This window comes from Chenopodium album, chromosome 7 (assembly GCF_948465745.1).
Source record: "Chenopodium album chromosome 7, dcCheAlbu1.1, whole genome shotgun sequence".
Taxonomy (NCBI): domain Eukaryota; kingdom Viridiplantae; phylum Streptophyta; class Magnoliopsida; order Caryophyllales; family Amaranthaceae; genus Chenopodium; species Chenopodium album.
The window spans coordinates 13,596,804-13,604,237 of record NC_137840.1 but is presented as its reverse complement, the minus strand read 5'-3'; the positions used below and the strand labels follow the sequence as shown (position 1 = coordinate 13,604,237).

At 30.4% G+C, this 7,434-nt stretch overlaps 1 long non-coding RNA gene across 6 annotated transcripts; it reads right to left on the bottom strand.

Moving 5' to 3' along the window:
* Positions 1 to 569: 569 nt before the first annotated feature.
* LOC145638929 (uncharacterized) lies at positions 570 to 4,443 on the bottom strand. 6 transcript variants are annotated; one of them, XR_014114747.1, is made up of 6 exons: positions 4,212 to 4,443; positions 3,199 to 3,382; positions 2,467 to 2,895; positions 1,022 to 1,101; positions 826 to 927; positions 570 to 741 (listed from the first exon to the last, which is right to left on the bottom strand). It is a non-coding gene; the product is annotated as an uncharacterized LOC145638929 (long non-coding RNA). The 6 variants fall into 6 exon arrangements; XR_014114749.1 differs by having other exon boundaries at positions 3,199 to 3,354; XR_014114745.1 differs by having other exon boundaries at positions 3,199 to 3,250.
* Between the last annotated feature and the right edge of the window lie 2,991 nt (positions 4,444 to 7,434).

Here is a 7,434-nt window from a genome sequence, read left to right as displayed (position 1 = left end):
GTAACTGGCATTAAGTTATGTCGGTTACAATAAGGGTATATTCGTAACTAGCATAACCCAACGTCAGTTACAAAAAGTCTATTTTCCAAGTAAAACAGTATGCTATTTGTAACTGGCATTAAGTTACGTCGGTTACAATAAGGTTATTATTAATAACTGGCAAATCATAACGCCAGTTACGAATATATTTTTTAATTTTTAAAAAAAAAATACTATTAGTAACTAGCACTAGATTACACCAGTTACTAATAAATATATATTTTTTAAAAAAAATATTTGATTCGAATACAAAAATGGTAGTATATCCTACCAAATGACCCATCGTCAAATGGGTTATAACCTGTTACAATTCAACCAACAAAACACGTACTACGAATACTTCCATACAATACAAACACTCTAAATAGTTCCGCACAACTCGAATTATTCATCCATAACCATACAATACAAAAAAAAATTAATTATACTGTAATTTCCAAAAAACAATTAAACTTGAATTAAAAAAGCATTGATTTATAATTTAGAAATGTAATTACAATAACCAATAGGCTAAATAAAATTAAAGTAGATATATAAAAATGTGTTATATCATTTTATTAAGCTAAATGCGATAAATCATAACATCGATTAATAAGATAACTAGTCTTTCAACTAAAAATTAAGCCTAAAAAACTTAGCCCATTGTTCTCGAATCTCATCCAATTCTACATCGTTGTAGGCTGCAAGTCTTGCCAAATACTCCTGAAAAAAAAAATACGTGTATATATATTATACTTTATAAAAATAAAACATCAACCAAAACTCGTAATATATCTCATCACTAACCTCTTTCAAATTACCCTTGCAATCGCTATGGAAAGATACTATCTCATACATATATCTCATCACATAATAAGCACATTCGGTACCACCACATTGTTGAGCACACTAATTCAAATGAACATAGTACAATTATATAATATATTAAATAATATATACTTTCATTACTAATAGAACGAAAAGGCAAAAATTATACGCTTACCTCCATTCCTATGTGTAGTAATTGTGGCTTACTCGTTTTGAAGCGATAAAGTAACTTGAGAGGCAGAATTTACTGATAGCCTATAGATAAAAGTCTCAAAACTTCAATAAAATGCTAAATTAAGGATTTTCTTAACAAGCATCTTATAAGCTTGGTACTTAATAAGTTGGAAGTATACTGCACACATATAACCTCACATCATTATACTTCGTACGAAGTATAGCCTCACAAAGGTAACTTGAATTGTGATTAAAAATGCAATTAATTAAGCTAAGTTCAACAAAAAAAAAAAAAATAGAACCAAAACTTACTTCTGGAGTTGAAATATTTCCTGCTCGATAATTTATCATTGAAACCGAAAACCTACCATAATCCCTCTTGCTCCTCAAAAATCATAATCCCTTTTGCTCCTCAAAAATCATAATCCCTCTACCTCAGCCTAGGAAAAAAAAACCTAGAAACTGAACGACAAGTGTGAAGAGCACATTAAGGAGGACAAGTTTGTGGCACTCTTAGTATGTACACCAAGATCTCATTATGACTTTAGCACAAAGCCACAAAGATTTCAGAAAACCAAGATTCAATCTAGTAAAAAGGCATGGAAAGAAACAAAGCCTTCTAGAAATAAAAAAATAAAAATAAAAAAGGTCATGTAAGGGTGTCAATTTTTGCCATGCCAAAGAAACAAACAATGGTACAATCAGTGAGTGTAATGTGGTATCTTGGTAGTATGTCACTGCTGTGGTGATCAATCAGTTCTAGAAGTAAAAGAACCGTTGTAAATTCAATCTAAAAGAAAAGGGCCACAGGAAGGGGGACTAGCAATGTGGAAAGTTAGTGGTAACAAAACCCCAGCAAACACATATTAAATTGAGAATTAACACTGCCACATGTTTAGTGTAGCACTAGGACAGCAAAGATTGTTACAGCTAAGAAGCCTTAAGTCATAAATAATAATCACTACATCAAAGATAATGATTTGCTCCAGTGCTACAAAAGGTGTACAGCTAAGGCGACAATACATTTAAGCGTAGAAAAAAAAGCATTTAAGCCAAACAAGATCCACCTTTGCCCTTGTGATCTTTGAGAACAGCACCTGAAATACTAATGCAAGAAAATAGTTTGATGAGTTGATATTTAAGTTCATTATTTGTCCAACTTCGGATAAAGTCGTAAAGATGTTGTTCTACGCAAGCCTAATGTTTGAGTGCTCATCTAGACAAGACAAGACTTTTCTTTCAACACTAATGGATCTCTTAAAAACTTCAATAATGGCCTTTAAGAAGTCAAAATTAATAATGATACACTTTTCAAATAAAAGAGGAAGTCAAACGATAGCTATGATTTACTATGAACCTAAAAAAAAAAGGTTTAATTTGTGCACAACAAACGGCATTCAGGCAACAAAAGATAAAGTACTGTAAACAAAAGACAAAAGGAAATACCTGTAACAAAATGCGCACTAACTCAGTGCTGCCAAAACGTGAGGCTTCAAGAAAACACTAGTTTACATTATCAGCACCACCCTCAACCAGCATACCAAGGAGACCTTGTATAGTAGTAGCTGATGCTCCACAAGACCATCCAAGATCAAATGAACTACTAAACAAAGTAAGAGGGAAGCAAGCAGCATTAAAAGCCTCAGTAAAGTCCTTTGTGGTGAGACTGCTTCCAGCAAGATCAAGAAATATCTTAAAGGCACTTTCTCTTTGTTCTCAGCAGCAGAATCACGATGCATTTTCTCTTTGTTCTCATGACACCGAGAATGAAAGCCAATGCATTTCAGAGCCCATTCAGTGAACTTTTGGACCTTAGCACCAGCCTCTGCCTTCAAAACATCATCACCATTGCATTCTTGAAGTCACTCATGCAACCTAACCAAGTTTTATAGCACAGATTGAGGAAATAAATTAGATGCCTGTTGTGGTGTAATCAGATGCTAAGGTGGCAAAAGAAAGACATCATCTTATCTAGTACCTGGAAAGACCTCGTAATACCAAGCTATGGGAGGGGAAAGAATGAACACTTTGGTTATATAATAATAATTCATATTAAAAGACAATAATTGCAAGAGCTTAATTCTATAAGTGCATAACTCTGTACCAAGATACCACCTCAAAAATGCAATTAATTAAGCTAAGTTCAACAAAAAAAATATATATAGAACCAAAACTTACTTCTGGAGTTGAAATATTTCCTGCTCGATAATGTATCATCAAAACCGAAAACCTACCATAAGAAAATAAGATTGAAATAAAATAAAAAGCAAGAAACAAAGAGAAGAGGAGGAGAGAGAAACCTTTTTAGTGAAAGTGATGACAAGAGCTGAAGAGCTTCACGAAACAAAATATCAGGGCCACTCTTTGTCATTAGTGAGAGGTTAGCATTGTAAAAAAAAAACACGAACAATTCTAGCAATTACGATCAAATTTGACACAATCAAAGAAAAAAATTACAACACATACTTCTACATTATTTCATATCATAAGCTGAAAACAAGATCAAATTCAGCATTTTACAACATTGCAACATCAAAATTGAGAAATTAATATGGCAACAAAATGATAATAAACAGAAATTAATAAACTGATTTGGCTACACATGAAGTTGATTGGTTGAGAAACCTTCTCGCGGACTCTTACAAAACCCCAAAGCAAATCAAAGTAATAACATCAATACATCAAAAACTTATACAAATCAGGCTTTTTTTTTTTTTCTTTTAAGAACCCAAAATCGGGAAATCAGAATTCAAAAAAAGGGTTAAATAAAAAACCAAAGTTGCAAAGTAGGAAACAAAATCAATCAAATAAAGGAAGAAATCGCAATTAATTGATGAAATTAGGGTTGAAGTGAAAGAGTAGATTCGACCACAGGAAGATTAATTTGGCGAAAATCATTTTGATTGACAATGAAATAAATGTAATTCGAATAAATCGAGTGTAATTTGATTAAAATTGCTGAAATTCGATAGAATTAATTGCGCTAAAAAAATCGATTGAATAATTTGCCCTAAAATAAGAACTTTGAAGTTTCTTTAATCTACCTAAATTTCGAATCAAATTATTGAAATTCGAGGAATATAGGATTGAATTATAACTACAATTTAATTGTAAAATTCGAATAATGAATATATACTGCAATTATATTTTCGAATCAAATTCCTACAGAAGAGGAATAATTCGAAACTCACCTAGTTAGTACAGTGGTGGGTGGCGCAATGGTGCAACAGTGCAGTGGTGCTTCGGTGGGTGCGGCGGTGCGCCGGTGTGCCGGTGACTACGGGCGTGCGTCAGTGGGTTCGGCGGTGCAAAGACTGACTCTTCTTTCAGAGTAAATGAGGTGAAAGGGAAATTAGCGTGGGATGGGATATATTTCTGAATAGATTAACTTGAGGGTAAAGTAATTCTATAATTAAAAAAAAAAAAAAAAAAAAAAAAAAAAAAAAAAAACCGAACCCAGATTCGAAAAACCAAAACAATACAGAATGGAGTGAAGAAGAAACTGTAGGAGGAAGAAGGAGTTTTTACCAGTAGCGCGAGAAGTTGGAGCGAAAGTGGAAAAAATAAAAACTTTAAATCTTTTGTTTGTTTTCGGCCAGAAATTGTTTCCTCTAACTTCAATAAATATAAAATGAAAATTAATAGGAAGTAGTAACTTAATATTTGTAACTGGCGTTTGTAAGATAGTTACAATTTTTTTTATTCAAAGTTTCTTTGACTTAGGGCCTGTTCTGTTCCGTTGAAATTCAGTTCAGTTCAGTTCAGTTCAGCTCAGCTCAGTTCAGTTCAGTTCAGCTCAGTTCAGTTCAGTTCAGCTCAGCTCAGTTCAGTTCAGTTCAGTTCAGTTCAGTTCAGCTCAGCTCTTAATTTATGTCTAATGATATTGCTAATGATATAAAGCCAAATTTCATTCTTTTAAGCTCTTATTACAACGACAACAACAACAACAACAACAACAACAACAACAACAACAACAACAACAACAACAACAACAACAACAACAACAACAACAACAACAACAACAACAACAACAACAACAACAACAATAATAATAATAATAATAATAACAATAATAATTGAAATAATAATAATAATACTAATAATAATAATCAATAAATAATAATAATAATCATCAATAAATAATAATAATAATAATAATAACAATATTAATAATAATACTAATAATACTAATAATAATAATCAATAAATAATAATAATAATCATCAATAATTAATAATAATAATAATAATAACAATAATAATATTGATACAATTCATTGTTCAAATGGTTCTATTTTTTGAAACATATTTCTAATGTTAATCTCATTGAGAAAATTAGAGTACTACACAACTTAAACTAATTTTCATAGTCAGTTAGTTTTCATATATATATATATATATATATATATATATATATATATATATATATATATATATATATATATATATATATATATATATATATATATATATATATATATATATATATATATATATATATATATAATATTTTATTTAAAATTTGTTTAAATGGGTTAGATACATGTAAGTGTTTTTGTGTTCTTTTGTCCTAATACTATTTTATTTTTAAATTAAATAGTATATGTGTTTAAAATGTTTAGAGGTTTCAAGTTTTTAATATATTTTCCATACATTTTATAATTATAATTATATAGTATATTTTTCGTAAATATTTTAATATGTACATTTGTATATACACATATGTATAGTAATAAATATCAATAAATAATCAAAGATCACTAATCCGTAGTTAAAAATCACTAATTAATAAGTTCAGTTCAGTTCAGTTCGGTTCAGTTCAGTTCAGTTCAGTTCAGTTCAGCTCGGTTCAGTTCATTTCAGTTCAGTTCAGCTCGGTTCAGTTCAGTTCAGTTCAGTTCAGTTCAGTTCAGTTCAGCTGAGATCAGTCAATCGGAACAGGCCCTTAATATTTGTAACTGACATTTGTAAGCTAGTTACAAACGCTTTGGTCAAAGTTTCTTTGATTTAATATTTGTAACTAGCGTTTGTACGCTAGTTACAAACTTTTTAGTCAAAGTTCCTTTGACTTAATATTTGTAACTGACATTTATTTAGTCAGTTACATTAAAATTTCAAACAATAATAAAACACATATTAGTAACTGACATCTACTACGCCGGTTACTAATATAATGAAATTTGTAACTGACATTATCTTAGTCGGTTACTATTAATGCTTTCGTAACTAGCCTAACAAACGTCAGTTACTAATAGGGCGTTACAAATAGCATTTTTTCTACTAGTGTGTCTTGACATAAACATGTCTTTGATATGAATACGTCTCAGATTGCGTCTCTTATCCTGTGCTCGGTACCGTGCCTGAGAAACATGAATGCCAAGTGAGTGATAGACCGCATGATCGGGATTTCCCTCACTTATAAAAATGAAATAAATGCCACTAGTAGAAAAAGTGATATTTGTAACGCCCTATTAGTAACTGGCGTATATTATGCTAGTTACGAAAGCATCAATAGTAACCGACTAACATAGTGCCAGTTACAAATTTCATGACATTAATAACCAACGTTGTAAATGTCAGTTACGAATTTGTGGTTTATCATTGCTTGAAGTTTTATTAGTAACTGACTAAATAAATGTCTGTTACAAATATTAAGTCAAAAGAACTTTGACTAAAAAGCTTGTAACTAGCTTACAAACGAAAGTTACAAATATTAAGTCAAAGAAAGTTTGACCAAAGCGTTTGTAACTAGCTTATAAACGCTAGTTACAAATATTAAGTCAAAGAAAATTTGACCAAAACATTTGTAACTAGCTTACAAACGCCAGTTACAAATAATAAGTGAATGAAAATTGGAACAAAAAAGTTTGTAACTAGCTTACAAACGTCAGTTACAAATAATTAGTCAAACAATAATTTTTGTTTTTTTTAAGCAACAAATATTAAGTTTCTACTTTCTATTAATTTTATTTAATTTTCATTTCAATTTTGATTAAAGGTTTTTAAAAAAATAATAATTTGTATTGAATGCCAGTAAATTCAGCAAAATTAAAAAAAAAAAAAAAAAACAACTCAAACTTTCGCTCCAACGAACTGCTTCTCTTTCACGTACTGCTCCTCCTTCACTGCTAGTAGAAAAAAATACTATTTGTAACGCCCTATTAGTAACTGACATAAACTAAATATGCTAGTTACAATAAGAGTATTAGTAACTAACATAGATAGTGCGGGTTACAAATTCATTAGTATTTATAACTAGCATAACCAAGGCCAGTTACAAATAGTAGGTCAATGGTAAGCTGACCAACTATAGTAAGGGGCATAAAAAATGTTAGTTACAAATAATAATTCAGACTTTATTGACCTTATTATTGGTATGGGCTTCATTAAGGTCAATTACTAAATGCTCTTAGTT